The sequence below is a fragment of the Schistocerca americana genome, chromosome 10 (genome assembly GCF_021461395.2).
Source record: "Schistocerca americana isolate TAMUIC-IGC-003095 chromosome 10, iqSchAmer2.1, whole genome shotgun sequence".
Classification (NCBI taxonomy): domain Eukaryota; kingdom Metazoa; phylum Arthropoda; class Insecta; order Orthoptera; family Acrididae; genus Schistocerca; species Schistocerca americana.
Window position 1 is genome coordinate 115,429,157 of NC_060128.1, and position 21,929 is coordinate 115,451,085.

Here is a 21,929-nt window from a genome sequence, read left to right on the forward strand (position 1 = left end):
TCTCAGAAAAACGTGCGCTACTGACTTTGACAAAGTCATATTTACGGACGAGGCTTGGATTAATACAAACAACAGTTTTTCACACATTAGCAATGACGACACGTGGACTTCTTCAGTTCTACGACAACCAACCGGGAAATGCGGCAGATTGTTTGCCACGCTGGAACAAGTGCAGGATTAATAAACGGTGATTTGTGGGCTCTCGCTTCGAAGAAGCCGGGAGATTTCCACGAAGAAATGAATGCCGCGAGCTACATCTCATGGTTTCAGGATATTCCTACCGAGTGTATTATAATGATAGGTAATGCACATCATCATTCTACTCAGGTGGACAAGGCCCCGGCTATTTCAAATAGGAAAGACGATTTGTTAGATTGCACTGCCGAAATGAAAAAGGCAGAGCTGCTTCAACTTGTTAAGCTTAAGAACCCACAAACTCTTGTATGAACGGTCGACGAAATCGCTAGAGCTGCCGGACACAAAGTTAGTCGTTTGCCACCATACCATTGCACGTACAATGCGACTGAGCTTATTTGGCCTCAAGTGAAAGAAAATGTAGCAAGAAATAACACGCGTCCACCTTTCTCACAAAGCAAGGTGTTAAAATTGCTTCATCAAGCTTTGAATGCAGTTGTACTAGATACGTGGTGATCCCCGGTTCTACATACGAAAAATATCATTGAATACGCTCAGGAGAGAGAAGGAATCATGGAGACAAGTGCCAGCAGCAGCTCTGAGGAAGAGATTACAGCTGATCGTGAAATTTCCAGCTCCTGCTCCGACTACGAGAATCTTGGTGTGTCTTCTTTATCGGATAAACGAGATACATGTTTCACAACTGAGTTATTCTGATTTAATATTCCCATGCAGAAACGAGATCTGGCTTCTTATGTGAAGTGCTTATTTCATTTCTTTTACGGTAAGATTTTAATAAACGATACAACTTAATAATATTCTTTGATGCTTAACTACCGCAGTTTGCAAGTGATTCCTCGACAGAATATACAGGGTGTTACAAAAAGGTACGGCCAAACTTTCAGGAAACATTCCTCTCACACAAAGAAAGAAAAGACACTCCTGGAAATTGAAATAAGAACACCGTGAATTCATTGTCCCAGGAAGGGGAAACTTTATTGACACATTCCTGGGGTCAGATACATCACATGATCACACTGACAGAACCACAGGCACATAGACACAGGCAACAGAGCACGCACAATGTCGGCACTAGTACAGTGTATATCCACCTTTCGCAGCAATGCAGGCTGCTATTCTCCCATGCAGACGATCGTAGAGATGCTGGATGTAGTCCTGTGGAACGGCTTGCCATGCCATTTCCACCTGGCGCCTCAGTTGGACCAGCGTTCGTGCTGGACGTGCAGACCGCGTGAGACGACGCTTCATCCTGTCCCAAACATGCTCAATGGGGGACAGATCCGGAGATCTTGCTGGCCAGGGTGGTTGACTTACACCTTCTAGAGCACGTTGGGTGGCACGGGATACATGCGGACGTGCACTGTCCTGTTGGAACAGCAAGTTCCCTTGCCGGTCTAGGAATGGTAGAACGATGGGTTCGATGACGGTTTGGATGTACCGTGCACTATTCAGTGTCCCCTCGACGATCACCAGTGGTGTACGGCCAGTGTAGGAGATCGCTCCCCACGTCATGATGCCGGGTGTTGGCCCTGTGTGCCTCTGTCGTATGCAGTCCTGATTGTGGCGCTCACCTGCACGGCGCCAAACACGCATACGACCATCATTGGCACCAAGGCAGAAGCGACTCTCATCGCTGAAGACGACACGTCTCCATTCGTCCCTCCATTCACGCCTGTCGCGACACCACTGGAGGCGGGCTGCACGATGTTGGGGCGTGAGCGGAAGACGGCCTAACGGTGTGCGGGACCGTAGCCCAGCTTCATGGAGACGGTTGCGAATGGTCCTCGCCGATACCCCAGGAGCAACAGTGTCCTTAATTAGCTGGGAAGTGGCGGTGCGGTCCTCTACGGCACTGCGTAGGATCCTACGGTCTTGGCGTGCATCCGTGCGTCGCTGCGGTCCGGTCCCAGGTCGACGGGCACGTGCACCTTCCGCCGACCACTGGCGACAACATCGATGTACTGTGGAGACCTCACGCCCCACGTGTTGAGCAATTCGGCGGTACGTCCACCCGGCCTCCCGCATGCCCACTATACGCCCTCGCTCAAAGTCCGTCAACTGCACATACGGTTCACGTCCACGCTGTCGCGGCATGCTACCAGTGTTAAAGACTGCGATGGAGCTCCGTATGCCACGGCAAACTGGCTGACACTGACGGCGGCGGTGCACAAATGCTGCGCAGCTAGCGCCATTCGACGGCCAACACCGCGGTTCCTGGTGTGTCCGCTGTGCCGTGCGTGTGATCATTGCTTGTACAGCCCTCTCGCAGTGTCCGGAGCAAGTATGGTGCGTCTGACACACCGGTGTCAATGTGTTCTTTTTTCCATTTCCAGGAGTGTATGTTACGTGGACATGTGTCCGGAAACGCTTACATTCCATGTTAGAACTCATTTTATTGCTTCTATTCAAATCACATTAACCATGGAATGGAAACACACAGCAACAGAACGTACCAGCGTGACTTCAAACACTTTGTTACAGGAAATGTTCAAAATGTCCACTTTAGCGAGGATACATGCATCCACCCTCCGTCGCATGGAATCCCTGATGCGCTGATGCAGCCCTGGAGAATGGCGTATTGTATTACAGCCGTCCACAATACGAGCACGAAGAGTCTCTACATTTGGTACCGGGGTTGCGTAGACAAGACCTTTCAAATGCCCCCATAAATGAAAGTCAAGAGGGTTGATGTCAGGAGAGCGTGGAGACCATGGAATTGGTCCGCCTCTACCAATCCATCGGTCACCGAATCTGTTGTTGAGAAGCGTACGAACACTTCGACTGAAATGTGCAGGAGCATCGTGCATGAACCACATATTGTGTCGTACCTGTAAAGGCACATGTTCTAGCAGCACAGGTAGAGTATCCCGTATGAAGTCATGATAACGTGCTCCATTGAGCGTAGGTGGAAGAACATGGGGCCCAATCAAGACATCACCAACAATACCTGCCCAAACGTTGACAGAAAATTTGTAGAGCAATTAGTCGCATGCCAACACAAGCACCGAAGTCAACATTACCTTCCTTCAATTGGGCCAACTGGCGGTGAATCGAAGAAGTACAGTACATACTGACGAAACCAAAATGAGCTATAACATGGAAATTAAGCGTTTCCGGACACATGTCGACATAACATCTTTTCTTTATTTGTGTGTGAGGAATGTTTCCTGAAAGTTTGGCCGTACCTTTTTGTAACACCCTGTATATTACAAGAACTGTCAGTCATAATTTTAGCGAAGCCTAATTAATATGTTGTCATAACTATTTACTCTCTGGTACTGCTTTATTAAACCACCAGTTTCTTAAGACACGCACACGTGACCCTGGACTTGTTAATAAGGTTTATTATGTCCATCAGAGAAGCAGCACTTTTAACAACTGCCAAACGAGACGGTGCAATGACAACTATCATTGCTTAACGTTGGAAATTTTAAGAATAAATAATAACTCAAGAATGTTGAATGCTATCACGGTAGCAACTCACTTTATCGATAAATATCCTTTAGTAATAATCCTCCTTGCACGTGATATAAAACAAAAAAATGAAAGGAAAGACACACAAAATAAATTCAGAAAGTGTCGATCATGGTTTCCCATCCATCCTGCCGTATGTGTCCCGTGGAAAGAAATTCAATGTAAACAAAAGTAAATTATTGAATATGAACTTCGTGATTGTTGTTTTGTCCAATGGCACAGGCACAGCTATTCAGGCGTGTGTTTCAACAAAGCTGAGTACCAGCCGTTGTCTGACGGAACTGGTTAATGTGGAAAGCGCAGCCTAACGCATGTGCCTCGGGCATGGATATGTGTGATGTCCGTAGTTAGGTTGTTTAGGTTTAAGTAGTTCTCCGTCTAGGGGGACTGATGACCTCAGATGTTGAGTTCCATACTGCTTAGAGCCTTTTATTGTTAACTGTACAACAGCTATAACGTGACATGTACGACAATAATTGGAGACAAATGCACTAAAAATACGTATTTTTCAATTTATACTCTGTAAAATGCATGTTGTAATGTTTACGAACAGTTGTACACGTGTCAGCCTGATAATTTATTGAATAATACAGAAAATTAAATTGTACATGAAATGGGTGTCAGAAGCGATTCGGAATATGGATTAATGTGTGTGAAATCTTATGGGACTTAACTGATAAGGTCGCCAGTCCCTAAGCTTACACGCTACTTAGCCTAAATTATCGTAAGGACAACCCGAAGGAGGACTCGAACCTCCGCCGGGACCAGCCGCACAGTCCATCACTGCAGCGCCTCAGACCGCTTGGCTAACCCCGCGCGGCTTCGGAATATGGACATACGTCCTGTAATGTCGTTTGTGAGCTCTGCAAGATCCGTGTACTAATTTATATTTACGTGACAAACCCTAATTCTAGGTCTATATTTCATTTTTGACTAATGGATCGATGCCGACATTTGTAAAAACGCCGATGGTACATTAGTCCTTACTAATGTAAAATTGCCACCTTCTGAAGAAGACAAATTTATATTTTTCGAAACCTAGGAAAAGAATTCTTTATCCATTGCAACTGGTCGGCTGTTTATAATTTTATTATTCCTGTAATGTTCTTTGTTTCTGATCAGTGTTCCTGTCCTTTTCCTGAATACTGACCATTCCTGTGTAAGAACGATGACAAGGTCCTCTTTGTCAGTCCGTACATTGTTCCACGTATTTTGTACTGCTTTCAGCATCAACACAAGGGCTTCCGCGCAAAAATTTTCTGCTCGCTCGGCATTCCGGAGCAACATTTCGTGGCGAGGCCTGAGGAATGACAAGTGAAAAGGCTCGTGTCGTGGAACAAGTTGCTTTGAAAAACAAAACTTGTTTCCTCCTTTCTCCTATTTTCCGCGCCGGACCCAACAGTAGAGAAAGCCCGTAGTACAGTTTTGGGCGCCGGGCGCTGCCTACGGACTGAATGCACTCCACTTTCCGTAACCGTCCGACCGGAAAGCGCTCCAACTTCAGGAGTTGGGCGCTCCGTGAAAGGTTGGCTCGGCGCCGTTCTGGCACGGCTATCGGCGCTGCGAATCTCGCGGGACGCAGTGCCTCTCACAAAACGGCGGCAGGACTACACCGGCTCTGACGCGCAACTGCCTCCGTGTGGGAGCAAAGGTCGAGCGTTTCGCTAAATTCGCCCTCCGGCGCCGTAGGGCTTCGTAGTAGGCTGTTTTCAGTGGGCAGGGGCCCTTTCTGCTGGTCCGCTCGACCTCCGCCTGTTTTAACGAACGAGAAAGGAGTTCGCCGAGTGGCGGACCAGATCTGTGACTCGATGCGGGACTTCCTTGTAGATGCAACTCTACACGTCGTTCTTAACCTCCTCAGTCCTCACGTACCAAGGAGTGAAGTAAAAAAAGTAACGCAAATTCCTAGTCTTACACGATGGTGGGGGTAAATTTGCACGTCGTTATTGAAATGAGAAAAACATACTCGCCATTCTGTTTGTCTTCCTTATTTAATGGCATACATATACAGAGAGTACCTTGAATAAAAAGGTTCTCGGGTTTCCAGCCGCGTCAATTGCTTAAAACTACACGAGCTTTCGGCCAAGCACTCCTTGGCCATTGTCAAGAGATATGACTGCCAGTGGGCTGTTGGTGTGCCCTTATACAGGGTGTTACAAAAAGGTACATCCCGTGGTCTAGGGGTAGCGTCTTTGATTCATAAACAAAACGTCTTCGGTCCCGGGTTCGATCCCCGCCACTGCCTAAATTTTGATAAATAATCAGCATTTGCGGCCGAAGACTTCCGGCATAAGAAGTCAGCCTCATTCTGCCAACGGCCTTGTCAAAGAGGGCAGAGGAGCGGATAGAGGTTCAGGGCACTCTCTTGTCCTAGGGGTGGGAAATTGCCCCTAAAGGCGGAAGAATCAGCAATGATCAACGACATGAGGATGCAGAAGGCAATGGAAACCACTGCATTAAAGACACGTAACGTGTATCCACAGGACATGTGGCCTGTAATTGAAGAAGTGTCATGATGATCTCTCCATTGGCAAAAGATTCCAGAATAGTCCCCCATTCGGATCTCCGGGAGGGGACTGCCAAGGGGGAGGTTACCACGAGAAAAAGATTGAATAATCAACGAAAGGATAACGTTCTACGAGTCGGGGCGTGGAATGTCAGAAGCTTGAACGTGGTAGGGAAACTAGAAAATCTGAAAAGGGAAATGCAAAGGCTCAATCTAGATATAGTAGGGGTCAGTGAAGTGAAGGGGAAGGAAGACAAGGATTTCTTGTCAGATGAGTATCGGATAATACCAACAGCAGCAGAAAATGGTATAACAGGTGTAGGATTCGTTATGAATAGGAAGGTAGGGCAGAGGGTGTGTTACTGTGAAAAGTTCAGTGACTGGGTTGTTCTAGTCAGAATCGACAGCAGACCAACACCGACAACGATGGTTCAGGTATACATGTAACGTCGCAAGCTGAAGATGAAAAGATAGAGAAAGTGTATGAGGATATTGAAAGGGTAATGCAGTATGTAAAGGGGGACGAAAATCTAATAGTCATGGGCGACTGGAATGCAGTTGTAGGGGAAGGAATAGAAGAAAAGGTTACAGGAGAATATGGGCTTGGGACAAGGAATGAAAGAGGAGAAAGACTAATTGAGTTCTGTAACAAGTTTCAGCTAGTAATAGCGAATACCCTGTTCAAGAATCACAAGAGGAGGAGGTATACATGGAAAAGGCCGGGAGATACGGGAAGATTTCAATTAGATTACATCATGGTCAGACAGAGATTCCGAAATCAGATACAGGATTGTAAGGCGTACCCAGGAGCAGATATAGACTCAGATCACAATATAGTAGTGATGAAGAGTAGGCTGAAGTTCAAGACATTAGTAAGGAAGAATCAATCCGCAAAGAAGTGGGATACTGAAGTACTAAGGAATGACGAGATACGTTTGAAGTTCTCTAACGCTATAGATACAGCAATAAGGAATAGCGCAGTAGGCAGTACAGTTGAAGAGGAATGGACATCTCTAAAAAGGGCCATCACAGAAGTTGGGAAGGAAAACATAGGTACAAAGGAGGTAGCTGCGAAGAAACCATGGGCAACAGAAGAAATGCTTCAGTTGATTGATGAAAGGAGGAAGTACAAACATGTTCCGGGAAAATCGGGAATACAGAAGTACAAGTCGCTGAGGAATGAAATAAATAGGTAGTGCAGGGAAGCTAAGGAGAAATGGCTGCACGAAAAATGTGAAGACATCGAAAAAGATATGATTGTCGGAAGGACAGACTCAGCATACAGGAAAGTCAAAACAACCTTTGGTGACATTAAAAGCAACGGTGGTAACATTAAGAGTGCAACGGGAATTCCACTGTTAAATGCAGAGGAGAGAGCAGATAGGTGGAAAGAATACATTGAAAGCCTCTGTGAGGGTGAAGGTTTGTCTGATGTGATAGAAGAAGAAACAGGAGACGATTTAGAAGAGATAGGGGATCCAGTATTAGAATCGGAATTTAAAAGAGCTTTGGAGGACTTACGGTCAAATAAGGCAGAAGGGATAGATAACATTCCATCAGAATTTCTAAAGTCATTGGGGGAAGTGGCAACAAAACGACTATTCACGTTGGTGTGTAGAATATATGAGTCTGGCGACATACCATCTGACTTTCGGAAAAGCATCATCCACACAATTCCGAAGACGGCAAGAGCTGACAAGTGCGAGAGTTATCGAACAATCAGCTTAACAGCTCATGCATCGAAGCTGCTTACAAGAATAATATACAGAAGAATGGAAAAGAAAATTGAGAATGCGCTAGCTGACGATCAGTTTGGCTTTAGGAAAAGTAAAGGGACGAGAGAGGCAATTCTGACGTTACGGCTAATAATGGAAGCAAGGCTAAAGAAAAATCAAGACACTTTCATAGGATTTGTCGACCTGGAAAAAGCGTTCGACAATATAAAATGGTGCAAGCTGTTCGAGATTCTGAAAAAAGTAGGGGTAAGCTATAGGGAGAGACGGGTCATATACAATATGTACAACAACCAAGAGGGAATAATAAGAGAGGACGATCAAGAACGAAGTGCTCGTATTAAGAAGGGTGTAAGACAAGGCTGTAGCCTTTCGCCCCTACTCTTCAATCTGTACATCGAGGAAGCAATGATGGAAATAAAAGAAAGGTTCAGGAGTGGAATTAAAATACAAGGTGAAAGGATATCAATGATACGATTCGCCGATGACATTGCTATCCTGAGTTAAAGTGAAGAAGAATTAAATGATCTGCTGAACGGAATGAACAGTCTAATGAGTACACAGTATGGTTTGAGAGTAAATCGGAGAAAGACGAAGGTAATGAGAAGTAGTAGAAATGAGAACAGCGAGAAACTTAACGTCAGGATTGATGGTCACGAAGTCAATGAAGTTAAAGAATTCTGCTACCTAGGCAGTAAATAACCAATGACGGACGGAGCAAGGAGGACATCAAAAGCAGACTCGCTATGGCAAAAAAGGCATTTCTGGCCAAGAGAAGTCTACTAATATCAAATATCTGCCTTAATTTGAGGAAGAAATTTCTGAGGATGTACGTCTGGAGTACGGCATTGTATGGTAGTGAAATATGGACTGTGGGAAAACCGGAACAGAAGAGAATCGAAGCATTTGAGATGTGGTGCTATAGACGAAGGTTGAAAGTTAGGTGGACTGATAAGGTAAGGAATGAGGAGGTTCTACGCAGAATCGGAGAGGAAAGGAATATGTGGAAAACACTGATAAGGAGAAAAGACAGGATGATAGGACATCTGCTAAGACATGAGGGAATGACTTCCATGGTACTAGAGGGAGCTGTAGAGGGCAAAAACTGTAGAGGAAGACAGAGATTGGAATACGTCAAGCAAATAATTGAGGACGTAGGTTGCAAGTGCTACTCTGAGATGAAGAGGTTAGCACACGAAAGGAATTTGTGGCGGGCCGCATCAAACCAGTCAGTAGACTGATGAAAAAAAAAAAAAGAAGGAACAAAAAGGTACGGCCAAACTTTCAGGAAAAATCCCTCACACACAAAGAAAGAAAATATGTTATGTGGACATGTGTCCGGAAACGCTTACTTTCCATGTTAAAGCTCATTTTATTACTTCTCTTCAAATCACATTAATCATGGAATGGAAACACACAGCAACAGAACGTACCAGCGTGATTTCAAACACTTTGTTAGAGGAAATGTTCAAAATGTCCTCCGTTAGCGAGGATACATGCATCCCCCCTCCGTCACATGGAATCCCTGATGCGCTGATGCAGCCTTGGAGAATGGCGTATTGTATCACAGTCGTCCACAATACGAGCACGAAGAGTCTCTACATTTGGTACCGGGGTTGCGTAGACAAGAGCTTTCAAATGCCCCCATAAATGAAAGTGAAGAGGGTTGAGGTCAGGAGCGCGTGGAGGCTATTGAATTGGTCCGCCTCTACCAATCCATTGGTCACCGAATCTGTTGTTGAGAAGCGTACGAACACCTCGACTGAAATGTGCAGGAGCTCCATCGTGCATGAACCACATGTTGTGTCGTACTTGTAAAGGCACATGTTCTAGCAGCACAGGTGGAGTATCCCGTATGAAATCATGACAACGTGCTCCATTGAGCGTAGGTGGAAGAACATGGGGCCCAATCAAGACATCACCAACAATGCCTGCCCAAACGTTCACAGAAAATCTGTGTTGATGACATGATTGCACAATTGCGTGCGGATTCTCGTCATCCCACACATGTTGATTGTGAAAATTTACAATTTGATCACGGTGGAATGAAGCCTCATCCGTAAAGAGAACATTTGCACTGAAATGAGGATTGACACATTGTTGGATGAACCATTCGCAGAAGTGTACCCGTGGAGGCCAATCAGCTGCTGATAGTGCCTGCACACACTGTACATGGTACGGGAACAACTGGTTCTCCCGTAGCACTCTCCATACAGTGACGTGGTCAACGTTACCTTGTACAGCAGCAACTTCTCTGACGCTGACATTAGGGCTATCGTCAACTGCACGAAGAATTGCCTCATCCATTGCAGGTGTCCTCGTCGTTCTAGGTCTTCCCCAGTCGCGAGTCGTAGGCTGGAATGTTCCGTGCTCCCTAAGACGCCGATCAATTGCTTCGAACGTCTTCCTGTCGGGACACCTCCGTTCTGGAATTCTGTCTCGATACAAACGTACCGCGCCACGGCTATTGCCACTTGCTAATCCATACATCAAATGGACATCTGCCAACTCCGCATTTGTAAACATAACACTGACTGCAAAACGACGTTCGTGATGAACACTGACCTGTTGATGCTACGTACAGATGTGCTTGATGCTAGTACTTTAGAGCAATGAGTCGCATGTCAACACAAGCACCGAAGTCAACATTACCTTTCTTCAATTGGGCCAACTGGCGGTGAATCGATGAAGTACAGTACATACTGACGAAACTAAAATGACCTCTAACATGGAAATTAAGCGTTTCCGGACATGTCCACATAACATCTTTTCTTTATTTGTGTGGGAGGAATGTTTCCTGAAAGTTTGGCCGTACCTTTTTGTAACACACTGTATACGCTAGCTGCCGGCTGTGACGTCACTGGTGTCCGTGTCATTGCCATATATGGGCATGTTTTGAGTCGGCGTTCGATGTGCCTTCTTCAACCGCGTGGTCGCTGGATCCCACGCAGCGCTGAGCTCCAAGCCACCGTCTCTATTCAGGGTGTTTGCGGTAATTTTTATTACAATAGCTTCCTTTATTAAACTGTCCCAGAAGCCGTTAGTGCGAGCCACGACAGAGGTATCGTCGAATTTTATGTGGTGACCGTTTTCTAACACTTGCTCAGCTAACGCAGATTTCTCTGGATAGAGTAGGCGATAATACCTCTCGTGTACTTTCCTGCGTTGTTCCACAGTGCGCACTGTTTGTCCGTTGTACTTCTGCCCACACTCACAAGGTATTTCGTAGACTCCAGGTGTTCTGAGACCTACTGCGTCTTTAACTGGTCTCAGTAATTGACAGATTTTCATTGGAGGCGTGAAGACTGATTTGATCTTGTGTCTTTTCAACGGGCGGATTATCTTGCCCGACACAGAGCTACAGAAGGCCAGCAAAGCAAGTTTCTTTTCCTGCTCTTCGTCGGTGGTCTTATTCTGATATTTCGCAGAAATCACTTCTTTCACTTGATGGGCGCTGTAGCCGTTATTACTGAAAACCTTGCGTAGGTGGCTCAGTTCATGGGGCAGGTTATCGTCGTCTGATATTACTCCTGCACGATGCACCAATGTTTGTAATACTGTGCGCTTCTGTGCTGGATGAATATAGCTGGTGGCGTGCAGGTACAGCTCTGTGTGGGTGGGTTTTCTGTAGACAGTGAGCATGCGTTAGAAAACGGTCACCACATAAAATTTGACGATACCCCTGTCGTGGCTCGCACTAACGGCTTCTGGGACAGCTTAATAAGGGAAGCTATTGAAATAAAAATTACCACAAACACCCTGAATAGATACGGGGGCTTGCAGCTCAGCGCTGCGTGGGATCCAGCGATGACGCGGTTGAAGAGGGCACATCGAATGCCGACTCAAAACATGCCCATATATGACAACGTCACGGGAACCAGTGACGTCACAGCCGGCAGCTATCGTATATAAGGGCGCACCAACAGCCCACTGGCGGTCATATCACTTGACAATGACCAAGGAGTGCTTGGCCGGAAGCTCGTGTAGTTTTAAGCAATTGACGCGGCTGGAAGCCTGAGAACATTTTATTCAAAGTTATCGACGCGAAACTCTGTATTCATACAGAGAGTACCATGTTTGTCAGCACATAGTAGTTACTGTTAACCCAACATTTGTTTTAGTGAACAAAAATCTCCGAAAATATTCTAGAAAGAAGTAATGCTGTTTAACAGGAAGTGTCCAGAAGCTTGGTAATAAAATTAGTATGCATGCTACCACTCCACCCACTTTAGAGACTGACTCCAATCTTCTTACGGTGGATTATTGTGTATCTCAGTACAGACTAGACAGTGAAATGTTCGCGGATTTTCCGTTAACATATTTGAGTTTTGCATTGCTTTCTTTTATTTGCTTGATTATAATCAAACAGTGTGCTCTGGTTTCTTTCTTTCTTCTTTCTCTTAATTAGGATTCTACTTGCTTCTTGAATGATGATGATGATGATGATGATGATGATGATGATGATGATGATGATGATGATGATGATGATGATTTTGGTTGAGGTGGCGCTCGACATCACGGTCATCAGCGCCCTGCGAAAAATCAACATGATATCTCATGGGTTGGGGCGAAGGCTGTCTCCACATGCGGAGCAGTTTATAATGTACCTAAGTCTGCCGCCCTTCCACATCAGTTTAGGGATGAGGCCTGATAGTTCACAAAATTTCATCACTCCGTTAACAATGGTATCGGTATCTGCGAGTATGGTTGGCAGATCCCCAACGAGACCGACGGCTGCCCTAATATCAGTATACAGGACACACGTAGCCAAAATATGCTGAACTGAAAGCGCCTCGCCACAAACTTCACAGAATGGTGGATCTTCCCGCCGGAGGAGGAAGCCATGCGTGAAAGGGCTATGCCCGATGCGCAATCTGGCAAGCAAAACCTCCTTTCACCGCCAAGGATGAAACCAAGACCGCCAGGCCTTTGTGGTCGATTTGAGCAACCGCAGTATGTTGTCTGTCACCTGCAACCATTCAGCCTCCCACTGACGAATGACGCGTCTGTCAGAAAATGAGATGATGGCGTGCAACGGGATGGGACATTGATGGACCGCACCATCCCAACATGCTTCCTCGGCAGCTTTGTCAGTCACGTCGTTACTCTGTATCCCAACGTGGCCAGGTACACAGCAAAAGCTCACCTCCTTTTCGTTGTGTTGGAGCTGCTGTAAGGAGTCAGGGATGGCCTGAACCAGCGGGTCTACCGGATACATTTGGTGAAGTGCTTGCAGTGCACTAAGAGTCGGAACAGACAAGAAAACTCGTACAGTGATGTCTTTTAACTCTCTCCAGTGTCATCAGTAATTTCTTTTGGGAAATGTATGTACTTGGTCTGGTTATGGCTCATTTGTAGCTGCCTGTCAGCTTTGGATCTGGAGGGATCCACCTTCAACTGTCGATGCATAATTAAAATTGTAACTGTGGTCTGTAACAGTCGGAGACAGGGTATCTTCCGTGGTGAGTATGTGGTGATCGGCTGGTAAATTCAGCGTCAAGAAATTTTCCTCGGCAAATGTGTGACGACCGATTCGATAAATTCCACATATCTGTAACGCCTTTTGTTGCCTTCATCATGTGGTCATATCTTGATAAGCGGGTCTAAACAGTTCAGCAACAAATTATTGCACAATTACATATCCATGGTGGTCAATTTGCCTTTGATCACTTTGTTGTGAATACAACTCGTTCAAGAACTTGAGAAAGCACTGATACGGTGGCCGCTGCAGTTTTTGGCTGTCGCGTGGAGGAGTGGTAAGCACATCAGCGTTGTGGTCCTTACAATGAAGGACGGTACTCAGAGTCGAATGTGATGAGTGATTTTCCAAAATGAACTTGAGTTTCTTCTGTTAGCTGTGTATACACTGATCAGCGAGAACAATGGCCCTGATCTACGATCAATATAAACCTGTCTAGGCGATAGCAGTGTAGTGGCACCACCGTTTAGGATAGGGAAAGCTATTTTTGTTCAATATTCTGTGCAGAAGTTACAGCCAGGTGCGGGCTAGATTGCAGTGAGTTACGCATGCCAACAGTTGCGAAGTACAATAGAGGCCACAGGGCCATCAAATTGCTGGAAGTGTATATGTAGTGGTTTTGCATGTCGCAAATCACAGGCAGAAGGGGCTCACTGGCCAACCTAGTATGTTAGGAGTACGTGACGCGAAGCGGCGCATATGGCAAAACAGAGGTGCCCAGCTGCGTCTAAATAGGTGCGGGTTTCTAACGAGATTCATTCAAGTGTGGCAGCTCTCCTGGACGCCAGAGCGTGTCGTACCACCAGCTACATGCAGCAGCAGATGGGGCGCCAGCGTTCCATTCCACCGCATGTTGCTGGTTCGACCCTCTGAGGCCGACGTGGGGTCTGTAGCCAGCCAGTGGTGTGCCACTTCACAGTTCGCTACTGCGGGCAGTGGTCCTGGCTTCCAAGACACACCAGAGACATCCCGAAGCGCGTTGCGCAGCTGTTAGCGCCAGGAGAGCAACCAAACTACGGCGACCATAGGTCAGCCACAGAGGTTGTTTCGTATCCTGCAGAGTGACCAACTGCTGGATTGTTGAAACTGAGATGTACAGCGCGGTTGAGAAAACTAATGAGGCTGATTTTTTTTTTATCTGCCATTTAGGTATTTCTATTCAAACAAAGTTTTTTTTTTGTTTCGGTTTTAGGGCGCAAAACTGCTGTGGTCATTAGCGCCCGGTCCGTGACTTAGGAAACAGTAAAAAACCGAAAATGGAAACCAGCAGCAATGGGAACGAAAGTTATAAAATTGGAGAAACTAAAAGCAGAAGGAAGGCTTAAATATCCACTACAGAAAGGGGTTGGTTGTCCCCAAAAAAAAAGCTTCAAATGACTGACGTCATTTCACTGGCACTAATAAAGTCGAGAACGCGATCGGCTGAGCGCGTGTCATCTGCTAAAATCGACGATATATCAGGCGATAGCTGTAGATAACGGGTTAAAATAGGGGCACTCAATTAAAAGGTGTCTTACCGTCCACAGCTGAAAGCAGTGGGGACAGAGTGGGGGAGGATCGCCGCTTAAAAGATGTCGATGGCTAAAAAGACAGTGCCCTATCCGGAGTCTAGCTAAAATTACCTCCTCCCGACGACGCGTTCGGGAGGAAGAGGTCCAAGCACAAGGAAGAGCTTTCACCTCCCGCAATTTATTATGGGGAAGTGTCGACCAATGTGCGTGCCATAAATGAAGAACACGACGACATAAAACGCTCCGTAGATCGGCGAAGGGAATCGATTGAATAGCTGGCCGAAGAAGAGAGACTGCAGCCTTGGCTGCAATATCGGCCGCCTCATTTCCACAGATACCAACGTGTCCTGGGAGCCAGAGGAACGCCACCGAGACGCCCCCCCAGGTGGAGCAAGCGCAGACAGTCCTGAATCCGGTGGACCAGAGGGTGGACAGGGTAGAGAGCTTGGAGACTGAGGAGAGAGCTGAGAGAATCTGAACAGATAACGTACCGTATCCGCTGATGGCGGCGGATGTAGTGGACAGCCTGGAGAACAGCGTAAAGCTCCGCAGTATAAACCGAACACTGGTCGGGAAGCCGAAAGTGATTTGGGGTGTCGCCAACAATATAGGCACTCCCTACACCTAACGATGTTTTCGAGCCGTCGGTGTAAATAAATGTGGCTTCTGTCATTTGTGCACATAGAGCAGCAAATGCCCGACGATAAACAAGTGAAGGGGTACCTTCCTTGGGAAATCGACAAAGGTCACGGAGCAGGCAGATCCGGGGACGGAGCCAAGGCGGTGCTGTACCCCAAGTTGTCAAGAAGGTTTTAGGTAAGCGGAAGGAAAGAGAATGGAGCAGTTGACGGAAGCGGACTCCCGGTTGTAGTAGGGAGGAGGGGCGGCCTGCGTATCCTACATCAAAGGAGGCGTCGAAAAAAATGTCATGGGCTGGATTAGCAGGCATAACGACTCAGAAGGACTGCTCGCCGATTGGACAGCGGAGGTTCAGCAGTCTCAGCATAAAGGCTTTCCACAGGGCTGGTGTAAAAAGCTCCAGACACTAAACGTAATCCACGGTGGTGGATAGAGTCGAGACGCCAAAGAATAGATGGCCGAGCAGAGGAGTAGACTATGCTTCCATAGTTCAATTTCGAGCGCACTAAGGCGCGATAAAGGCGGAGAAGGACCACTCGGTCCGCTCCCCAGGAGGTACCATTCAGGACACGGAGGGTGTTGAGGGATCGCAGACAGCGAGCCGAAAGATAGGAAACATGGGTGGACCAGCACAGTTTTCTGTCAAACATAAGACCCAAGAATTTAGCGACGTCTGAAAACGGAAGGTTGACAGGACCTAGATGTAAGGAGGGCGGAAGAAACGCCTTACGTCGCCAACAATTAACATAAACGGTCTTACTGGGAGAAAAACGGAAGCCGGTTTCGATGCTCCAAGAGTGGAGGCGATCGAGACATCCTTGAAGACGTCGTTCAAGAAGGCTGGTCCGTTGAGAGCTGTAGTAGATCGCAAAATCGTCCACAAAGAGAGAGCCCGAGACATCAGGAAGGAGACAATCCATAATTGGATTTATGGCAATGGCAAACAGTACAACACTCAGCACGGAGCCCTGGGGTACCCCGTTTTCTTGGGAGAAAGTACGGGAGAGAGTAGTGTTCACCCGCACCCTAAATGTGCGCTCTGCCATAAATTCGCGAAGAAAAAGGGGCAGCCGACCTCGAAAGCCCCAAGAGAACAGTGTGCGGAGGATGCCTGTCCTCCAACAGGTATCGTATACTCTCTCCAGATCAAAAAATATTGCTACTGTGTTCGCGTTTCCGGAGAAAATTGTTCATGATATAAGTGGAGAGAGCAACAAGATGGTCAACTGCAGAACGATGCTTTCGGAATCCGCATTGGGCAGGTGTTAAAAGACTGCGGGATTCCAGCCACCAAGATAAACGGTAATTCACCATACGCTCCAAAACCTTACAGACACTACTCGTGAGAGAAATGGGGCGATAGCTAGAGGGGAGATGTTTGTCCTTTCCAGGTTTCGGAACAGGAACGACGATAGCTTCCCGCCATCGTCTGGGAAAAGTACTGTCGGTCCAAATTCGATTATAAAGGCGAAGAAGGCAACGCAGACTATGGGTTGATATATGCAGCAACATTTGGACGTGGATACCATCCTGTCCTAGGGCGGAGGAGCGAGAAGAAGAGAGTGCATGTTGTAGTTCCCGCATGGAGAAAACAGTATTGTAGCTTTCGCGATTTTGAGAGGAGAAAGCTAGAGGTCGCACTTCCGCTGCACGTTTCTTCGGGAGAAACGCTGGCGGGTAATTTGAAGAGCTCGAAATCTCAGCAAAGTGCTGACCCAATGAGTTAGAAATTGGGACGGGGTCCACTAATGTATCATGCGCGACAGTGAGCCCAGAGACCGGGGAGAAACTAGGCGCGCCTGAGAACCGTCGAAGCCGACTCCAAACTTCCGAGGAGGGAGTGAAGGTGTTAAATGAGCTAATAAAGAATTTCCAGCTTGCCTTCTTGCTATCGCGGATGTCGCGACGGCACCGCGCACGGAACTGCTTATAGCGGATACAGTTGACCAAAGTAGGATGGTGTCTGAAAACGCGAAGAGCACGTCGCCGCTCACGTATTGCGTCACGGCATGCCTCGTTCCACCAAGGAACTGGGGGGCGCCGGGGCAACTCGGAGGTGCGTGGTATTGAACGTTCCGCAGCTGTGAGAATAACGTCGGTAATGTGTTTGAGCTCATCGTCGACGCTGGGAAAGTGACGGTCATCGAATGTCGCTAGAGAGGAAAAAAGCGCCCAATCGGCTTCGCCACTTCCAGCGTCGCGGACGCATGTATGGCAGTTGAGGCTGCAGTCTAAGGACACATGGAAAGTGGTCACTCGAGTGTGTATCATCAAGGGCGAACCATTCGAAGCGCCGAGCTAGCGAAACAGTACCGACCGAAAGGTCCAAATGAGATAAATTTGTCGTGGAGGCAGACAAAAATGTAGGGACCCCAGTGTTGAGGCAAACTAGATCCGCTTGGTGGAAGACGTCTAGCAAGAGTGAGCCACGTGGACAAGGCTGTGGAGATCCCCAAAGCGGGTGGTGGGCATTGAAGTCCCCAATCAGCAAATAGGGGATGGAAGCTGACCAAGAAGATGAAGGAGATCACCTCGTGCCATTGGTGTGGACGATGGAATGTATACAGTACAAAGAGAAAAGGGATATCCAGAAAGGGAAAGACGGACGGCGACAGCTTGGAAGGAAGTGTTTAAGTGGATTGGGTGATAATGGAGAGCATCATGAGTCCTCCATGGGCTGGAGTGCCTTCAACAGAGGGGAGATCATATCGGACAGACTGAAAATGAGGGAGAACAAAGCAGTCATGGGGACGCAGCTTTGTTTCCTGAAGACAGAAGATGACCGGCGAGTAGGATCGTATGAGGACCGACAATTCATCCCGATTGGTTCGAATGCCGCGGATATTCCAGTGGATAATGGACATAGGGTGAACAGAAAATGGAGGAATGTGACCAAGGTCGCTGTCAACTCAACGACTGCTCAGAGCTTGCGACCGACAGCATGGAATGGCATTCAGCCGAAGGCAGAAGATCCTGATCCATAGGTTGTTCAGCGGCAGCTCCTGCCACCAGCGATCGGCCGGTTGATCGGCCGCCAGCAGTGCGCCTCGGCGACACAGAAGACGGCCGAGGGCGATTTCCGCCAGGTGGTGCTGCAGATGGGACACGCCTTGGTGGAGAAGGAGATGAACTGGGTTTCTTTGTAGCCTTCTTGGAAGTATGATGTTTAGATGAAGGAGGAACCGATGGGTGTGAAGTTGAGGTATGTAAAAAATCTTCACGAGTATGCTCTTTTTTCGAAGTCTTGGTGTCAGACTTTTGGGCTCGAGATTTAGCAGAACCCGATGAAGGGTGAGCCATAGAGTGGGCAGGCGAAAGTGGTGAGGTTGAACGGTCGATCTTTGCGCTGGGCGATCTGACGACCGTGGCACTAAAGGTGAGGTCGCAAGTCTACGTGGCCGCCTCCTTTGTTGGCCGAGGAGAAGCAAGGACAGTGCTGTATTTTCCTGTCTGAGGCACGGTGGGCTGTCCACTGGCGAATAATTTTCGAGCAGCAAAGGTCGACACCTTTTCCTTCACTCTGATTTCCTGGATGAGCTTTTCGTCTTTAAAAACGGGGCAACCTCGAGAGGAAGCAGCGTGGTCACCCATACAGTTGATGCAGCGAGGGGATGGAGGTGGACAAGCACCCTCATGGGCATCCTTGTCACACGTAACACATTTGGCCGGATTGGAACAGGACTGGGTGGTGTGACTGAACCGCTGACACCGATAGCAACGTGTAGGGTTTGGTACGTAAGGGAGAACGGAAATTATCTCATAGCCTGCTTTGTCAAATGTCAAGAAGACAGTGCGGGTTGGAATGATGTTTGTGTCAACCCTTTTCATAACCCTATGAACAGCCGTTACGCCCTGGTCAGACAGGTAGTGCTGAATTTCTTCGTCAGACAATCCATCGAGGGAGCGTGTATAAACGACTCCACGCGAGGAATTTAAAGTACGGTGCGGTTCCACCCGGACAGGGAAGGTGTGTAGTAGTGAGGTACGCAGCAATTTTTGTGCCTGTAGGGCACTGTTTGTTTCTAACAACAGGGTGCCATTCCGTAATCTGGAACAAGACTTTACAGGACCTGCAATTGCGTCGACACCTTTCTGAATAATGAAAGGGTTGACTGTGGACAAGTCGTGACCTTCATCAGACCGAGAAACAACAAGGAACTGTGGCAACGATGGAAGAACTGTCTGTGGCTGAGACTCAGTGAACTTACGCTTGTGAGCAGACATATTGGAAGGTGAGGAAACCATTTTGGAAGAATCCCCCATGATTACCGGCGTCTCCGATGGCGCGCTCCTCCCTTGTGGGGGCCCCTCTCTGAGGGCACTCCCGCCTTAGGTGATTGTTCACACCTCAGGTCACACCTCCCGACAAACGGACGGAGGGACCAATCGGCACTTTCGGAAGGTATCAGCTCGGGTAATCACCCCTCCCTGGGCCTGGCCGTTACCAGGGGGTACGTACGTGTCCTACCTGTCTACCTGGGGCGGGGAATTACGCGTTACCCCGTCACTGGCTACGCATGGAAGTGCGTGGGTCGGCCTTCAGACATGCACAGGGAGGAAAAAAGAGAAAGGAAAAGGAAGGGTCTCAAACGCCGCAGCGGAGAAAAGGGCAAAGAGAAGAGGGAAGGAAAAGAGAAGGACAGAGGAAGGACGAAGACTTGCAAGTGTAGAAAGCAAGGAATTTGTAACAGTTTCGAGCGTCCGTCTCCGGACGTAGGCACAAACCATACTCCCAGAGGGGGAGAAAGGGAAGGAAAGAGCCAGAGGGGGGGGGGGGGGCGAAGATGGGGGACGGGGAAGGATGCGGAAAGGGAAGGTATGCAGCCCGGAATTTCAAACAAAGTATTGTCCCCTTCAATCTAATTCCCTTCGGTAGCCATACACTGGCTTCCCAGTCTTAGGACTGAAAGGCATCAACTGGTATGGCCGTTAACATTCGGTCACATTCTTTTGAATATTCTCCAACGTCCCAAAATGCCTTCCTTTTAAGACGTTTTTCAATTTTAGGAAAAGGAAAGTCAGAAGGAGTCAGATCAGGTGAATGGGAGGGTGTAGGACAACAGGAATGACTTCTGAGATCAAAAATTCAGTGCTGGAAGTGGCCGTGTAACATGGGGCGTTATCATGATGCAGCATCCACTTATCTGCAATCTCTGGTCCCACTATATTCGACGTTTCCCTGAGCCATCAGGATTCATCACCTGTGATCAGACGACTCAACCATTCGTGGTCATTGGCTGTCTTCTGAAAATTATCAACCAACACATTTCTTCGATTATCGTTCTGTTTGATTGCGAGGTTTGTGGTGTAAGTAGGCTGTATATGTTTTCTTCTTGGCAACGTTACGTAGCGCTCTGTATGAAAATCACTGGATGTGCTGTGTGCAGTCTGTGGCTAGTTTGCATTGTTGTCTGCCATTGTAGTGTTGGACAGCTGGGTGTGAACAGCGCGTAGCGTTGCGCAGTTGGAGGTGAGCCGGCAGCAGTGGCGGATGTGGGGGGAGAGATGGCGGAGTTTTGAAATTTGTAAGACTGGATGTCAGGAACTGCTATGTATATTATGACTTTTCAACACTATTAAGGTTGTTTGTTCTCCATCAAAATCTTTCGTTTGCTAACTATGCCTACCAGTAGTTAGTGCCTTCAGTAGTTTGAATCTTTTATTTAGCTGGCAGTAGTGGCGCTCGCTGTATTGCAGTAGTTCGAGTAACGAAGATTTTTGTGAGGTAAGTGATTTGTGAAAGGTATAGGTTAATGTTAGTCAGGGCCATTCTTTGTAGCGATTACTGAAAGTCAGATTGCGTTGCGCTAAAAGTATTGTGTGTCACTTTAGTGAATGTTTGAGTACGTTCAGTTTTGCTCAGCTGTTTGAAAAGCAAATAATGTAAGAGGTTTATCAGCACAGTAATTCAGAAATATTTCTAAGGGGACGTTTCAGTGGCATCATTTTGGGACAAACCTTTCACATTTGCAATACTTGGGCCAAAATTTGATGTACCGTGAAAGCGTTTACGTTCAGCACGTCACCCTTAACCCTTATCTTTAAACGTCGGTCTGATCTCTCAAGACCAGGCACAAATTCGACCATATCGTCTTTTTCTATAGTTGCAGGTCTCTCTGAGCGAGGTTCATCTTCAATGCGGTGTAAGTCTTCGAGAAATGGTGTACACCGGCGAAGAACTTGTGCTCTTGATATGGAATGTTCCTCATACGCCTGTTTCAACTTTTCAAAGCTCACACTAGCGGATTCTGCAGAATTGCATACCGTTGCTCTGAATTCCGCTGTCCCAGTTTCGTAACACACAACATAAACGTAACTTCAGCCATGGCGCTCTTGAAAATCATGTAATGGCTGTATGGAGCTGGAACTCTGACAAGTAGAACAACGCAGCATTGCCAGATCACTCGCAGTGTTGACAGTCTGATTACTTT